The sequence below is a fragment of the Elephantulus edwardii genome, unplaced genomic scaffold, assembly GCF_000299155.1.
Source record: "Elephantulus edwardii isolate Elephantulus edwardi_28Jun2011 unplaced genomic scaffold, EleEdw1.0 scaffold00280, whole genome shotgun sequence".
NCBI lineage: Eukaryota > Metazoa > Chordata > Mammalia > Macroscelidea > Macroscelididae > Elephantulus > Elephantulus edwardii.
The window spans coordinates 1,806,655-1,822,978 of NW_006400030.1; the positions used below are offsets into that span (position 1 = coordinate 1,806,655).

The 16,324-nt window shown below is 41.9% G+C and overlaps 2 pseudogenes; one reads left to right on the top strand and one right to left on the bottom strand.

The window, feature by feature from the left end:
* Window positions 1–2,065: 2,065 nt before the first annotated feature.
* On the top strand, window positions 2,066–2,688 carry LOC102863748 (annotated as a pseudogene).
* Window positions 2,689–5,425: 2,737 nt separating this feature from the next.
* Window positions 5,426–5,690, bottom strand: LOC102864153 (annotated as a pseudogene).
* Window positions 5,691–16,324: the final 10,634 nt, after the last annotated feature.

Here is a 16,324-nt window from a genome sequence, read left to right on the forward strand (position 1 = left end):
TATAGTAGTTCACAACAGCACAATATTTACGTGCTCAGCTGTTAACTAAAAAGTGAGTGGTTAGCTGCCTCCGGGGAGAAAGATGTGGTAATCTCTTCCTATAAAGATTTATAGCCTTAGAAATCATACAGAGCAGGTTTAGAAAGAGTCTTACCACCAGGCCAATTGGCAGCATCATGATAGATGAAGAGGAGATTGAGGTTGTTAACAATTTCATTTTGCTCAGGTCCACAGTCAACACTCTTGGCACTAGCAGTCAGGAAATCAAAAGATGAATTGCATTGGGAAAATCTTCTGTCAGGGACCTCTCCAGAGTGATAAAAAGCAAAGAGACAGTGAGAATGGCTCAAGATAGGGCAGGGTTCAGAGCTACTGTTAGTAGAGTTGCTAATAGTTGTAGTTAATGGCACCTAACAACAACAATGGATCACCATGAGTCAGAATCATCTCTGTGCAGTGGGTGGATTTATACGTCACTGTCATATCTGAAAATCTCTACATAAAACCCTCCAGCACCTTACGTAAGCTCTCTTGCTTGGGATGGGTGAATGGAATGCCTTTAATTAAGAAATAAACAAACTTGAAGCCTAAAAGCATTTGCAATCCCAAACAGAGTGCTGGGGGATGCACAGAGGAGCCAGATAAAAATTTTCTCTGGGGCCAGATGACTTCTGACAATACTGAAGTCAAGACCTCGCACTCTGACATCTAATTTGTGCCTGCTTTCAGCTCTGCACCTCCATTCCCCAGTAACATAAGTCCTGGCCTCAGGAGGGTGGGCTTCCAGGGACCTAGCCTGTACTTCTCATTCTGAAACAGATAGGTGTCAGCTGGTGGGCCTAACATATTGGATGGAATGCATTGTTTTAATGGGAGCCCTTGTGGCACAGTTGGTTAAGCATTTGACTGATGAGTGAATAGTTGGCTCTGCTTCACAGGAGAAACATGTGGCAGGCAGCTCCTGGCAAGATTTACAGCTTCAGATACTCTATGGGACAATTTTACTCTTCCCTTTGCTAAGAGTCAGATTTAACTCAACAGCAACGCTTTAGTATGGACATTATTTTCAGAGTTTTCAAAAAATGTCTTAAATTAGTTTTACAGCAGACTATGCCACATCCCCAAGGTGTCCGTGGTGACCAGTTATTGCCTCTTCAACTAGATGATCCCTAAGTTTTTGTCCACTGTTGTCACTCTGACCTTGTCTTGTGTGCACATCCATGGAGGGCTGGCGTTTGAATGAGCTTAGTTGATAATTGAAGGTTAATGAGAAGCATAAGGTCAGGAGTTCTCTGAAATTTCAAGACAAACAGTCTCTCTTTAGGGAAAAAACCACAATGCTTCTCTTCAAAAGAAGTATCTTCATTTTCATCTTGAAAGGTGGTTTGCTCTTCCAGTTGTTTGTTAAAGTTGCATTTACTACCAGGAAAAGTATCATCATGAATCTGGCTCAGGATAACTGTTGGGCCAGGTGGCAGGCAAAAGTGGTGCAACAATTTCACATAGAAATAGATGGGTTTGTAATTTCGCTGTCTGGAATGTCTTTGTTAATTTGGAGTATGAATTTTCTGGATAGGAGTATCACTGACTGATGTGGGAAGGACTGTTTTGGCCATTACTTCCCTAATAGGTTTTAAGGACCATAGAAACACATATGAAATGTCCATTCACACTGTGAGACTCCAGCGCGTCAAAAGAACCAATATGCAGTTGAAGCTGAAGCAATGGGACCAGCACAGATAGGTACCAGCTCACGAATAGCTTTGTTAAACCTGGATGTCTTTAAACTCTCTTGAGCATTTTTAAGCAAAATAGACTTTGGCTTTAAAAAGGAAGCATCTTCAGAGCAGCCTCCATTCCTCTCGCTTACAGCTCAGCTCTGTTTTTTTCTGCTACAGGTCTCTGCAGTGCGTCTTGGACCTCTGAACTGGATCCGTCCTCCTTGCTCTGATTGTGCCCAGTGTATGATTGTTCTCTAACCTTTGATTTTCATATTCCTAAAAGATAGTGGTTATGAACTTTGTTGGAGCAGTGGTTTAGTGTTAAACTGCTAATTAAAAGGTCCATGGCTCTCTTTTCCTTGAGCGCTGCAAAGATCCCACTGTTGCCATGGGCCGCCGCCCCGCCTGGTGATGCCAAGATCCGCATCTTTGACTTGGGTCAAAAGAAGGCAAAAGTGGATGAGTTCCCACTTTGTGGCCACATGGTGTCTGATGAATATGGACAGCTCTCTTCAGAAGCCCTAGAGGCTGCTCGTACTTGTGCCAACAAATACATGGTAAAAAGTTGTGGCAAGGATGGTTTTCAGATTAAAGTGTGGCTGTATCCTTTCCATGTAATTCGCATCAACAAGATGTTGTCCTGCGCTGGGACTGACAGACTCCAGACAGGTATGCAAGGTGCCTTTGGAAAACCCCAGTGACCAAGGTCCACATCGGCCAGGTCATTATGTCCATCCATAGTAAGCTTCAGAACAAGGAGCATGTGATTGAAGCCCTCTGCAGAGTCATGTTCAAGTTCCCTGGGCACCAGAAGATCCATATCTCCAAGAAGTGGGGCTTCACGAAGTTTAATGCTGATGAATTTGAAAACATAGTGGCTCAAAAAGGTCTTATTCCAGATGGTTGTGGAGTGAAATACATAACCAACCGTGGCCCCTTGGACAAGTGGCAGGCCCTACATTTGTGAAGACCTTGGTTAGCACTGCCCTGTGTTAGCCTGTGCACCAATAAATTGAACTTCCTAGCTCTCAGGGGGAAAAAAAGAAAGAAAAAGAAAAAAGAAGGTCCATAGTTTGATTCCACCAGTTGCTCCATGTCTGCCTCTATCTATCTTCCCCTTATTTTAAGACAGCATTCAAAAGAGATTAGCATCTGCCTCTATGCCTGTGCAACTACATTCATTTAACTGATAACATGTACTCAAACAAGATCAAGTTCAGAGGTACGCGAGTTGGAACGTCAGCATATCTTTCTTGGAAACATAATTCAATTACTAGTTCACTATTTTCATTTATCCTCATCTGTCTCCTTTTGGTGGAATTTGTGTTGGGTTTAGGATTCTAATCATGGTTCCATTAGCACCTGTGATGGACTGAACAGAAGAAGGTTAAAAGCTCCCATCCCCAAGAGGACATTTCCACCAGATTGGGTTGACAGTAGGCAACATCAGACTGTCCAGTTGCAGCAAATAAATAACCAGAATCTCCAGAGTGCTTCAGAAATGCCTGTCAGCAGGAACCTGGCTAGTGGACTGAAGTTCAGATTTTAATCTTCAGATTTGAGGAGAGCATGACAGGAAATTGAATTTTAATCTAGGAGTGAAAACAGGAAACCAGACACAAGGAAACAAACAAGGCATCAGTGTAAAATATGGCACATTTGACCTAAAGGAAAAATAAAAAATAAAAGTACAATGTCCCCCAGCAGAACAAGTCTGGAGGCTGATTTGATTTTAAGTCAATGAGTGTTGGCCCTACAGTCCCCTAAATCAGTTCCCTGCAAATCAGTCCAACAAAGTCAGTCAGAGACAAAGGTGAACCTCTAGGTTGGGAATATTTGGTCTGCTGGATTTTTTTTTTCTTGTAAGGAGCTCTACTGGCCTAGTGGATAAGGAGTTGCACTGCCAACCTGAAGTCAAGAAATGCAAATCTACTGGATGCTCTGAGGGAGAAAGATAGCCATTCTCCTCTTGTGTAATCTTCAGCCTCTGAAAACCTGCTAAAGGGTCAGCTATGAGACAATTTTGACTCCACAGCAATGACTTCACTTGACTTGATGAAAGTTTATATAAGAAGTCCTGGGTAGTGTAATAGAAAATGCATTGGACTCTTAACTAAAAGGTCAGTGGTTTGATACCACCAGCTCTTTCTCCAGAAAGATGGGCAGTCTCCTGTAAAGATTTCCAGCTTTGGAAACTAGTGGAGGGTCACTGTGAGTCAGAACTCACTCAGCACCAGGGATTTGGGTTTTCAGTGTTATGGATGGAGGTCTTGAAGAGTGTGTTAGAGTTCTCCAAAGACAGAGCCAAAGTTCCTTCGTTCTTACACAGACACAGACACAGACACAGACACAGACACAGACACAGACACAGACACAGACACAGACACAGACACAGACACAGACAGGCAGTGGTTGTTGTTACATGCTGTCAAGTCATTTCCAACTTACAGAGACCTTATGTGCACCAGAACAAAGCTGCCTGGTCCTGTGCCATCTCACAATCTTTTCTATGTTTGAGCCCATTGTTGTAGGGGCTGTGTGGATCCATCAAGTTGAATGTTTTCCTCTGTCACTAACCCTGGACCTTACTAACCATGATGTCCTTCTCCAGGGCCTGATTCCTCCTGATAACATTTCCAAAGCATATGAGACAAAGTTTTATCATCATTTCTAAAGAGTATTCTGGCTGTACTTCCTTCAAGACAGGTATATACTTTCTTCCGGCAGTCCATGGTATATTTCATATTCTTTGCTAGAACTGTAATTCAGATACATCAATTTCTTTTGTGGTCTTCTTTATTCATTGTCCAGGTTTGCATGCATATGAAGCTATTGAAGATGCACTATCTTGGGTCAGATGCACTTTAGCCTTCAAAAGTGACACTTGTGCTTTTTTAACACTTTAAAAGGGTCTTTTGTAGCAGATTTATCTAATGCAATAAAGACAATGCTTGCTTTCTTGGTTGCTGCTTCTAGAAACATAGATTGTATACCCAAGCAAAATGAAATCCTTGACAAGTTTAACAATTTCTCAATATTTATCATGATACTGTTTATCAGTTCAGTTGTGAGGATTTTACAAACCAGTCTTGTCATTAGTTTTCAAGTAATCTAAGAATATTATGTTTAAGCAACTTATCATTATATTTATCACACATTATTCTATGATTAATAATAGACTAATAATACTAAGGATTTTGTATGTTCTGTACAGAACAAGGTCCATAGGCAGAACTGATGTGATAAGTAACCACATTGGCTTACACCAACTGTGGTGATGCCACAATTTAACACCCTCCTCTATTTCTTTTTTCTCCAATGGAATGGAATGCAATATTTCATTGTCTCTGGTTGTTCCTAGGACAAGGACTGTGGGTCCTTTGGCAGGGCTCTGGCTGATGACACCACAAAGGTGCCTGTCAGCCATAGTCAGGCAGGATGGCAGCCTCAGGGTCTGGCCGGGACCACCAGTGCTGGGGGTTTTGCTTAAGACTAGCGGGTAAGGAATGTTGCCTTTGAATGGAGGAGAGAGGGCAACTACTAGGGGAGAAAAGGTAGCAGTTGGGGGGAAAAGGGTTCTATGGTCAGACGGTGAGGAATGAAAGGAAGCTGGTCACAGGGTCCTTCATGGCCGGGTGAGGTCTGGGGGAATGTGGTGATGGAGTTCAGCGGGAGAACCATGATGGGCTTGGCTCAGGCCAACTTCATTGCAGGGTGTTTTGTTCCACGGCCTCCACAGACAGATCATAATCCCCACAATACTGGTCCCCCGTTGACAATCTGGGGCGGGGTGGTCTTGGGGTTGCCGGCCAAGGCTCGCATCTCTTCTCGTAAGGCGTTGTCCAGGGAGATGTCCGCTAGCTGGTACTGAATACGCTTCCCGTCCAGGATGCGAGTCACCTCACTCTGCTGGGACTTGATTTCGTGGGAACCACTGATATGCTGTAGACGCACAAGCCACTCAGTCATCCTGCGTTCAGACGGAGGACAGACTGACAGAGGGCGGCAGCAGCCCAGGGCAAAGCCAGGAGAGGAGAGGGCCACACTCAGGAGCCCCTCCTCTTTTGCAGACTCTCCCTTCAGAAATGTCTTCTGTTCCTAATACTGCAACAGAAACTTTAGGAACCTCAGAAGCTGCCTACACCATCCACAGGGTGGTGCCCTCTCCCATTCTTCCATTCACAGGTGAAGGCTGATTCAGCTGTGTGAATTAACTTGTTTGTACTCCATTATCAAACCCCCTGTGTTGGAATCAGGGGCACAGGCTTTCAAGCTGCCCAGTTGGGCTTTTAATGTCAAACAGAGACATTTTAATAAAAATGCACTTCTGACTGTTCCAGACTACTGCTGCAGTCTATTATCCCTTGAACACTTGTAAGTATGTGGAGGTTGGGGAGGACAAACTGAACACACAGAAGACTTCTGATAATCATCTTTGTTGACTTTGTTCCTGGGCTGAACATACATATGTCACTTGATTCTCTTACTCTTAAGATGAAGTTTTAGAAACCCATTTAATTTTGTTAATTAATTTTAATGAATATTTACAGAGACTTTGGATTTCCATTCATTCCTTGTTGTTTTTCTCCCTGCCCACCCTCCCCCCACCCAGTTCGCTCTTCTCTTTGAAAAGTAAAAGTTCTTTCATTATTATACAATCCTCTCTTCCCCAGGTCCACTCCACTGTGCAGCCTTCATTCTGAACTCCTGTCATGGCAATACCCAATCACATATCCCTTTTAAACTATTCTCTCCCTCATCTGTTTCAGTGCAGTATACATCATTCATCCCTTCCTGCTCTGTCTTCCCTGAACCCCGATGTCAGTCCCATTGTACAACAGTAGCCCTATGCAATATTTGTCCTTTTGTGACTGAGACATTTCACTCAGCACAATATCCTCCAGTGTTATCCATTTTGTATAATATTTCATGAGTTTTCTGTTTTTCAGTGCAACGTAGTATTCCATTGTGTGAATATACCACAGCTTCTCTAGCCATTCATGTGTTGATGGGCACTTAGGTTGTTTCCCACTCTTTGCTATTGTGAACAAAGCCGTGGTAAACATGGGTGTGCATATATCTGCTTGGGTGGCGGTTATGGTTTCTTTAGGGTAAATTCCCAGTAGTGGAATTGCTGGGTCAAATGGTATTTCTATTTGCAACTTTTTGAGAAAGTGCCATACTGCCACTGAGTTGAGCATGACTCAAAGCAACCCTATGAACATAAGTAGGTACCTCCTAACTCGAGAGCAATAAACAACAACACAACAACCTACTTATTTATCTTTGTCTTTTTGTTGTTTTGACATTTTATTAGATGATCTATCATTAAAAGTTAGGCCTGGGGATCTTGCCCTGCTTGTCTTTCTAAGAATTTTATTTATCTGGGTTCTTTATCTATTTAAAATTTGTTTTTATAAATAATGTGAGGCATAGATCCTATTTTATTTTTTCTATATGTGGAAATCTTTTTTTTCTCTTTCAAATTTTCCAGGCTGGTTAAGGATTAAACACCATAACTACTGTTATACTTTGTATTCTTGAGTAGGACGTGACTCACAGCTGACCTTCCAGATGGTTTTCAAAGACTGTTGATTGCAAAGGAGGAGACTGGCCATTTTTCTGCCTCAGAGTAGCTAGTGGATTCAAACTGCTTCCCTTTGGGTTGGCAGTGCACCTCCTTACCCACTGGACTACCAGAGCTCCCTATGACTATCATTATAGCTGTTTTTATGTGCTGTAGAGTTGACTATGACTCATAGCAACCCTATGAATAGCTGTGAACCATGCCCTATCTTGAGCCAATCTCACTGTCTCTGACATACTTGCCCCATTGCCATAATCACTATGTTAGTCCAACTCATCCAGGGTCTTCTTGTCCTGTGCTGTCCTCCACCCTTCCAAGCATGAGGTCCTTCTCCAAGGACTGGTCCCTCCTGGCAACATGCCCAAAGTGTGTCAGACAGAGCTTCAAAAATCTTTGCCTCCAAGGAGCAACCTGATTTCACCCTCTCCAGGACAAATCTGTTTTTACTCTTGGCAGTCTGTGGTATGTTTAACACTCTTTTCTAGCACCACAATTCAAAGGCATCAATTCTTCTTCTGTCATCCTTAGTCATTGTAAAGCTCTCTGAAGCATAACAAGTGATGGAGAAGACTATGGCCTGGATCATATACCTTAGTCTCTAGACTGACATCATTGCTCTTTAGAACTCTGGAGATGCTCTGACAGTAAACTTTCCTAAATGCAGCTCATCTTTTGATTTCCTGACTACTGGTGCCAAGAATATTAATTGTGGATCTGAGCAAGATGAAATTGTTAAAAATCTCAATCTCGTTAACATCTATTATAATGCTGCCAATTGACCTGGTGGTGACAAGATTTGTTTTCTTGATGTTGAGATGCAATCCATATTGAAGACTTCTGTCTTTGACCTTCTACAGAAAATGTTTCAAGTCCTCCTCAGTTTTGGTGAGCAAGATTGTATCATCTACATGAAACAAATTATTGATGGGTCTTCCTCCAACCTGATGCCACATTCTTCTTCATAAATACCATCCTCTCTAGGATGAACCTGTTTACTTTCCTAGCAGTCCATGACTTATTCAGTACTCTTCTTCAGCACCACAGCTCAAAGGAATCAATTCTCCTTCTATCATCCCTAGTCATTGTCCAGCTTTCTGATACATAGCAAGTAATTATGAAGACTATGGCCTGGATCAGATGCACCTTAGTCTTCAAACTGACATCTTTGTTCTTCAGCCCTCTGGAGAGGATCCTGGCAGCAGACTTTCCCAATTAAATTTATCTTTTGATTTTTTGGCTGCTGGTACCTAGAGTGTTGATTGTGGATTCAAGCAAACTGAAGCTGTTAACAATCTCAATCTTTTCACCATCTATCATAATGCTGCCAGTTGGCCCAGTGGTGAGAATCTTTGTTTTCTTGATGGTGAGCATCAATCCATGTTGAAGGATGCAGTCTGTGACCTTCTGCAGCAAATACCTCTGGTCCTCCTCAATTTCAGCAAGTAAAGTTGTGTCATCTGCATAATGAAGTTTATTATTGAGTCTTTCTCCAATCCTAATGCATAAATATTGACATACTAGGTATTGGTGAAATGAGGTGGATTGGCACGGGACATTTTGAATCAGACAATCATATGATCTACTGTGCCGGAGATGAAAAGGTGAGGGAAAATGGGGTTGCTTTCATAGTTAAAAAAGTAATTTCTAGATCCATCTTGAAATACAATGTTGTGAGTGACAGAGTGATGTACGTATACATACTAGGAAGTCCAATGAATACCACTATCAATCAAATATATACACCAACAAGAGCCAAAAAGCCAAAGAGAAGGAAATAGAAGATTTCTACCAACTTTTGAATGATTGAACATGCTATCAGGATGCATTAATAATAGTGCTTGCTTCGGCAGCACATAGACTAATATTGAAACAATCGGAAGATTAGCATGGCTTCTGCACGAGGATGACACACAAATTCATGAAGCATTCCATATTTTTCATAGTGTGAACAAAAAAGATGCAATAATAATAATAATAGGTTACTGAAATGCCAAAGTTGAAAATAGGGAAGAAGGATCAGTAGTCAGAAAATGGTGACAGAAATGAGACTGGAGATAGAATGATAGTATTCTGTACAATCAATGATTTATTTGTCACAAATACCTTTAATAAGAAATATAAATGCACACTATACACAATGGATTTCACCTGAATTAGGCACAGGAATCAAAAGAGGCCATAGCATGAATATTAATTATCTTTGCTGATGGCAGATGGATCTTAGCTGAAAACAGAGAATACCAGAAAGACAGATACTTATGTTTTCTTGATTATTCAAAGGCATTTAACTATGTGTATCACAATTTTAAAAATGGTTAATACTGTGAAAAATGGGAATTCCAGAATGTTTAATCATGCTTATTCGAAATCTATATTTTTCAAGCAGAGCAAAGGATACTACATTTAGAAAGGATACTACATCTAGAAAGTTTACATCTAGAATGGATACTAAATCTAGAAAGGTGTGCATCTAGGCTGTATCCTTTCTCCATAACTCTTCAGTAAGTATGCTGGATAAATCATTTGAGAAACCAGACCTTATGAAGAAAAATGTGGCATTAGGTTCCGAGGAACACTCAACAACAACCTGACTTACACAGATTACACAATCTTGCTTGCAGAACACAAGGAGAACTTGAAGTGCTTGCTACAGAATATTTAAAAATACTACCTTTGACGTAGATTACATCTCAATATCAAGAAAATAAAACTCTTCACCACTGGCCCAATAGGCACCATGATGGATGGAGAGAAGATTGAAGTTGTCAACTGTTTCATCTTACTTGGATTCACAATCTACATCCTTGGTACCAGGAGTAAATAAATGAAAAAATATATTGCATTGGGAGAATCTTCTGTCAAGAACCTCTCCATAGTCCTGAAGTATAAGGATGTCAGTTTAAAAATTAAGGTGTGTCTGATGCAAGTCATGATTTTTTTTTCTTATTTGTTGCATACCAAAAAGTTGCACTTAAGGATAACGGAAGAATAAATTTCTTTGAGTTAGGATGTTGGCAGAGAGTATTGACTATTTCTTGGAATGCCAAAAGAACAAAACAAAAAGAAACAAAGGAACAAACAAGTTTCTCTTGGGAAAAGTGCAACCAGAGTGCTCCTTGGAGGCAAGGATGGTGGAGATTCATCTGTTGGGCATGCTTTTCAAGGGGGGGTCAAACGTTGGAGAAGGAAGTGGAATATCTGAGAGGGAGGCTCTCAACAAGGTGGACCGGCACAGTGACGGTAACAATGGGATCAAATGTATGGGGAGGATGGCAAACGATAAGGCGAAGTTCCTATCAGTTGTTCATAGGGTCACTGTGAATCTCAGTCAACTTGATGGTACACAGAATAACAACAGAAACAGTAAAACGTCTCCCAAAAGTCAGCTCATTGCTGACGGGTCAGAACCAATTCACAGCTGACCCTCCAACAGGTTTTCAGAGTCTGTGACTCAGAAGTCTGTAAATGGGAAGATATGGCCCGTCTTTCTACTGAGAATAGCTGATGGATTTGAACTGTCTTTGGCCTAGTAGCACAACTCCTCACCCACTCAGTCACCAGAGCTCTCTAATAAAAAATGTCTCCCAAGCATACTGTGATTTCTAAATAACTATTTATGTGGGATCAAATGACACAACTCAAAATATTAAATAGAAACCTTAGAAGGCAGTGAATTTATGTAAATGAAGGAGAAATAAGTCAGCGGGGGTTGGAAATGAAAAAATAAAATTTACTCTTTGTGGAGTCACAGCCCATAAAGATCTCCTTTGAGTTTCTAAGGCTGTAGAGCACAATGGAAGGAGACTGCCCATCTTTCTTCCTCAGAACTGCTGCTGGATTCAAATCACCAGAGAGGTTCTGCTTTTGGATTAGCAGTGCATCTCCCTATTCACTACACCACCAGACCTCCCTACACAAAACAAGGTGAGACCTAATGGGCCCCAGGTGGCACACGTACTTGACTCCTAAACAAAATGATAGTGGTTTGAACTTGCTCAGCAAAACCACAGAAGAAAGACCTAGAGATGTTTTTCCACAACATTTATAGACAAGAACACCCTATGGAGCAGTGCTGCTCTGGGTGATACATGGGGGTTATTGTGAGGCGGAACCAATTTCCTGGCAAAAACAATGGAAACTTACTGCATGCCGACTTCAGGCTATCACAATGGAGACTAGCAAATGCCAATGTTGTTGTTATGTGTCATCAAATTGCCTGTGACTCATAACGACCCTAGGCACATCAGCTCCAAAACCTGCCCTATCCTGAGCCAGTCTCACCATTTCCAACAGACCTGATTCCATTTCTCCAGTCCCTGAGTCAACCCATCTGTGTAACTATTTATATTTTGATAGTTGAATGGAGCCAGCTATATGGGATGGCCTGGGGAAAACTACCACACTTGCACTGCTGTGTGATGGTGTGTCTGACAGTGCCTCCAATCCTGCCAGGTCCAGCAGAAGAAGGGCTCTGTGGAATGCAGCCGCGTGCCAAGTTCATTTCCCCTTGGGGGAAAGGATCACTGGAGAAACAGAGCATTATTAATTTTCCCCTAGACTTCGTCAAGCCAGTCTTTCTACTCTCTTGATGATTTGTGGGTTACCGTTGACCCTCAGGGTTCGGGTAAGATTCCAGTTTGCAAGCTGTCTTTTTGCTTTCTGTTATGTCTTTTTACCAAATTCATGGTTATGCATGGCATTCTATTTTTTTAATTGCTCTAGTCATAATAATAATGTTTACTTCCTTAAGAGTGTTATGCCAGATTTGTAATAGTCTTTCAATTTTCAAAATTAATTGGCAGTGCGGCCTTTGTGATCATTTCTCTGTTCAAAGCAGTTAGACACAAAATAGAGAATACTAATCATAACCACAGGGGGATCTTGTGGCTTAGTGGCAAGAAACTGAGCTGCAATCCTGAAGACACATGGTTCGAATCCATCAGCTGCTTAGCGAGAGAAGAATGTGCAGTCTCCTCCCATGCAATTAATAATTGCCTTTGAAAGCCTGCTGGAGGGTCAACTGTGGGTCTGTTGTGTTTCAATGGCACAGAACAGCAACAATCATAACTAGCATTTTGAGACATATTGCTCACAAACTGCTTCCACATATATTTTTCTGCCTGAACACAGGAATCTTTGGGGGACTTGCTTACATGCTTATTAGAGAAAAATTATCAAATTTGAATTTAATCTATATTCCTCAGGAGTTGAACAGAAGAGTTCAAAGTGTAGCACGAGGAGACAAAGTAAAATATTGTAATAAAATGTATAAAGAGCTGGAGTCAGAAAATCAGAAGGGCCAGATTCACTTGACATTTCTTAAGCTGAAGAAAATGAAGAATAAATTCAAGCCTTGAGTTGTAATACTTAAGGATACTTTGGGCAAAATAGGAAATGATCCAGGAAGCATTAAAAAAAGGTGGAAGTAGTATACAGAGGTACTTTACAAAAAGAATTGTCTGACATAGAAGAATTTCATGAAACAACGTATGAGCAAGAGTCTGTGATGATGAAGTAAGAAGGTAAGCTGTTTTGAAGGAATTGGCAAAAAAAAACCAAACAAACCAGGGCTCCAGGAATTGACAGCATAGCAATTGACATATTTTAACAAACAGATGCTGCCCTGAATGTGCCCACCAAGCTGTGCCAAGAAATCTGGAGGACAATTACCTGGCCAACTGACTGGAAGAGATTTGTATTTGTTCCTGTTTCAAAGAAAGGTGACCTGACAAGAGTATGGATATTATTGAACAGTATCATTAACATCACGTGCAAGCAAGATTCTGCTGACAATTATCCAAAAACAACTGCAACAGCTCATCAAAAGGGAACTACCAAATGTGCAGTCTGGGTTTAGAAGAGGTTGTGGAACTAGATACATTTTAGCTAATGGCCAACTGACTGGAAGAGATGTATATTTTGTTCCCATTCCAAAGAAGAGTGACCCAACTGAGTGCAGAAACTACAGAACAATATCATTGATTTCACATGCAAGCAAGATTTTACTGAAGATTGTCCAAAAATGACTGGAACAGCACATCAGCAGAGAACTGCCGGAAGTCCAGGCTGGGTTTAGAAGGGGTCGTGGTACTAGGGATATTGTGGCTGATGTTAGATGGATCTTGGCTGAAAGCAGAGAATACCAGAAGAATGTCTATCTGTGTTTCATTGATTATGCAAAGGCGTTTGACTGTGTGGATCATAACGAACTGTGGCTGACTCTGAGAAGAATGGAAATCCCAGAACATTTAATCGTGCTAATGTGAAACCTATACTTGGACCAAGAGGCAGTCGTCAGAACAGAGCAGAGTAACACTGCATGGTTCAAAATTGGGAAAGGTGTACGCCAGGGATGTGTCCTATCTCCATACCTTTTCAACCTGTATGCAAAACAGATTATCCGAGAGGTTGGGCTCTATGAGGAGAAGTGTGATGTCAGGATTGGTGGAAGATCTACTTACAATCTGCGTTATGCAGATGACACAACCCTGCTTGCCGAAACTGAGGAGGACCTCATGCACTTGCTGCAGAGGGTCAAGGACTGCAGCCTTCAGTATGGACTGAGGCTCAATGTAAAGAAGACAAAGATTCTCACCACTGGACCTATTGGTAGCATCAGGATGGATGGCGAAGAGATTGAGATTGTTCACAGCTTCAGTTTGCTCAGCTCCACGGTCAACACTCTTGGCACAAGCAGCCAGGAAATAAAAAAAGTATCGCGATGGGAAAGTCTACTGTTAGGGACCTCTCTAAAGTACTCATGAGCAATGGTGTCTCTCTGGAGACTAAAGTGTGCCTGGTACAGGCCATGGTCTTTGCAATCACTTGTTATGCATCAGAGAGTTGGAAAATGACTAGGGAGAATAGAAGGAGAATTGATGCCTTTGAGCTGTGGTGCTGGAGAAGAGTATTGAATGTACCATGGACTGCCAAGAAAACAAACAGATTCATCTTTGAGAGGGTTAAACCAGGCTACTCCTTGGAGGCAAGGATTCTGGGCTTCATCTGACATACTTTGGACATGTTGTAAGGAGAGACAGGTCCTTGGAGAGGGACATCATGCTTGGTAGGGTGGAGGGACAGCGCAGGTGGGGAAGACCCTCTATGAGGTGGATTGATTCAGTGACTAGGGCAGTCGGGATGGGTGTGTCAGAGGCAGTGCGATTGGCACAGGATAGAGCAGGGTTTAGGGCTGTTGTATATAGGGTCGCTATGAGTCGCAAACGACTCGATGACACATAACAACAATGTTAGAGGAACCTTGACTGAAAGCAGAGTACCAGAGGAATGTCTGTCTGTATTTCATTGACTATGCAAAGGCCTTTGACTGTATGAATCACACAAACTGTGGTTGACTCTGAGAAGAATGAGAATCTCAGAACATTTGATTGTGCTAATGCAAAACCTATACTTGGACCAGGATGTAGTCATCAGAACAGAGCAATGAAACACTGTATGGTTTAAAACTGGGAAGGATGTATGTCAGAGATGTATCCTATCTCCATACTTTTTCAACATATATGCAGAACAGGTCATCCGGGAAGCTGTGTTGTATGAGGAGGAATGTAGCACAAAGATTGGAGAAAGACTCACCAGCAACCTCTGTTATGCAGATGACACAACCTTGCTTGCTGAAACTAAGGAGGACCTGAAGCACTTGCTGCAGAAAGTCAAGGACTGCAGTCTTCAATATAGATTGAAGCTCAACATAAAAAAAAAACAATGGTTCTCACCACTAGGCCAGCTGATAGCCTGATAGATGATTAAGAGATTGAGATGGTTAACAGCTTTAGTTAGCTTGGCTCCACAATCAACATTCTTGGTACCAGCAGCCAGGAAATCAAAAGACAAATTTAATTGGGAATGTCTGTTGTCAGGAACCTCTCCAGAGTACTGAAGAGCAACAATGTCACTCTGGAGACTAAGATGCGCCTGATCCAGCCATGGTCTTGGTAATTACGTGCTACATATCAGAAAGCTGAACAATGATTAGGGATGATAGAAGGAGAATTGATGTCTTTGAACTGTGGTGTTAGGACAACAAACATGTTTGCCCTGGAGAGGGTGAAATCAGGCTGCTCCTTGGTGGCAAGGATTCTGAAACTTCATCTGACATAGTTTGGGCATATTGCAAGGAGGGACCAGTCCTTGAACAAGGACATTATGCTTGGGAGAGTGGAGGGATAGCAGAAGCGAGGAAGACCCTTGATGAGATGGATTGACTCAGTGACTATTGTAATGGCGCTAGGTGTATCAGAGACAGTAACATTGGCTCGGGATAGAGCAGGTTCAGAGCTGTTGGACATAGGGTCGCTATGATTTTCAGGCAACTTGACAGCGCAAACAACAAACCTACTTGTTGCAGATATATTGGTGGTTCGTTGATAAAATTCTTGGCTTTGTTGTGAGAGCCTCAATTTAAAATCCTGGCCAGTGTACCTCATGTGCAGCTATCACCAGTCTGCCAGTAGTGGTTGGCATGTTGCTATAATGCTGAACAGATTCCAGACAAACCTTTAAGACTAAGAAGGCAGGCTAAGGTATATGCTTCTAAAAATTAGCTGGTGAAAGCCCACAGGTCACAATGGTATGATCCACAAGCCATGAAAGTGACAGTGCAAGTCTGGGCTGAGCTTTGTGCTATTGTACATGGGGTCACCATGAATTGGGAGTTGAAATGGTGGCTGATAATAATAATATTGAGTAGGTTCTGGCCGGATAGTATATAACAACAGCAATCATAAGAAGTATGTCAGAGATGGTGAAGAGTCACAGTGGACTTGATGGCACCTAACAAAAACAGCTCCATACTCTTGTCACAAATGTAACTGACACTGAAAGGGCATTAAAAAGATAAATGAAAGACCCAGTGGTGAATAGAGAAGATCAGTCTCCTCAGTGTTTCTAATTGAATGGATGCCAGCTACTTATATATTCCAGATAAAACCCCCCTACCTCTGCAATGCATCTTTATCTCCTTTTTGATAATGTGCACACTTCCTTGGTTGCCCAGCTC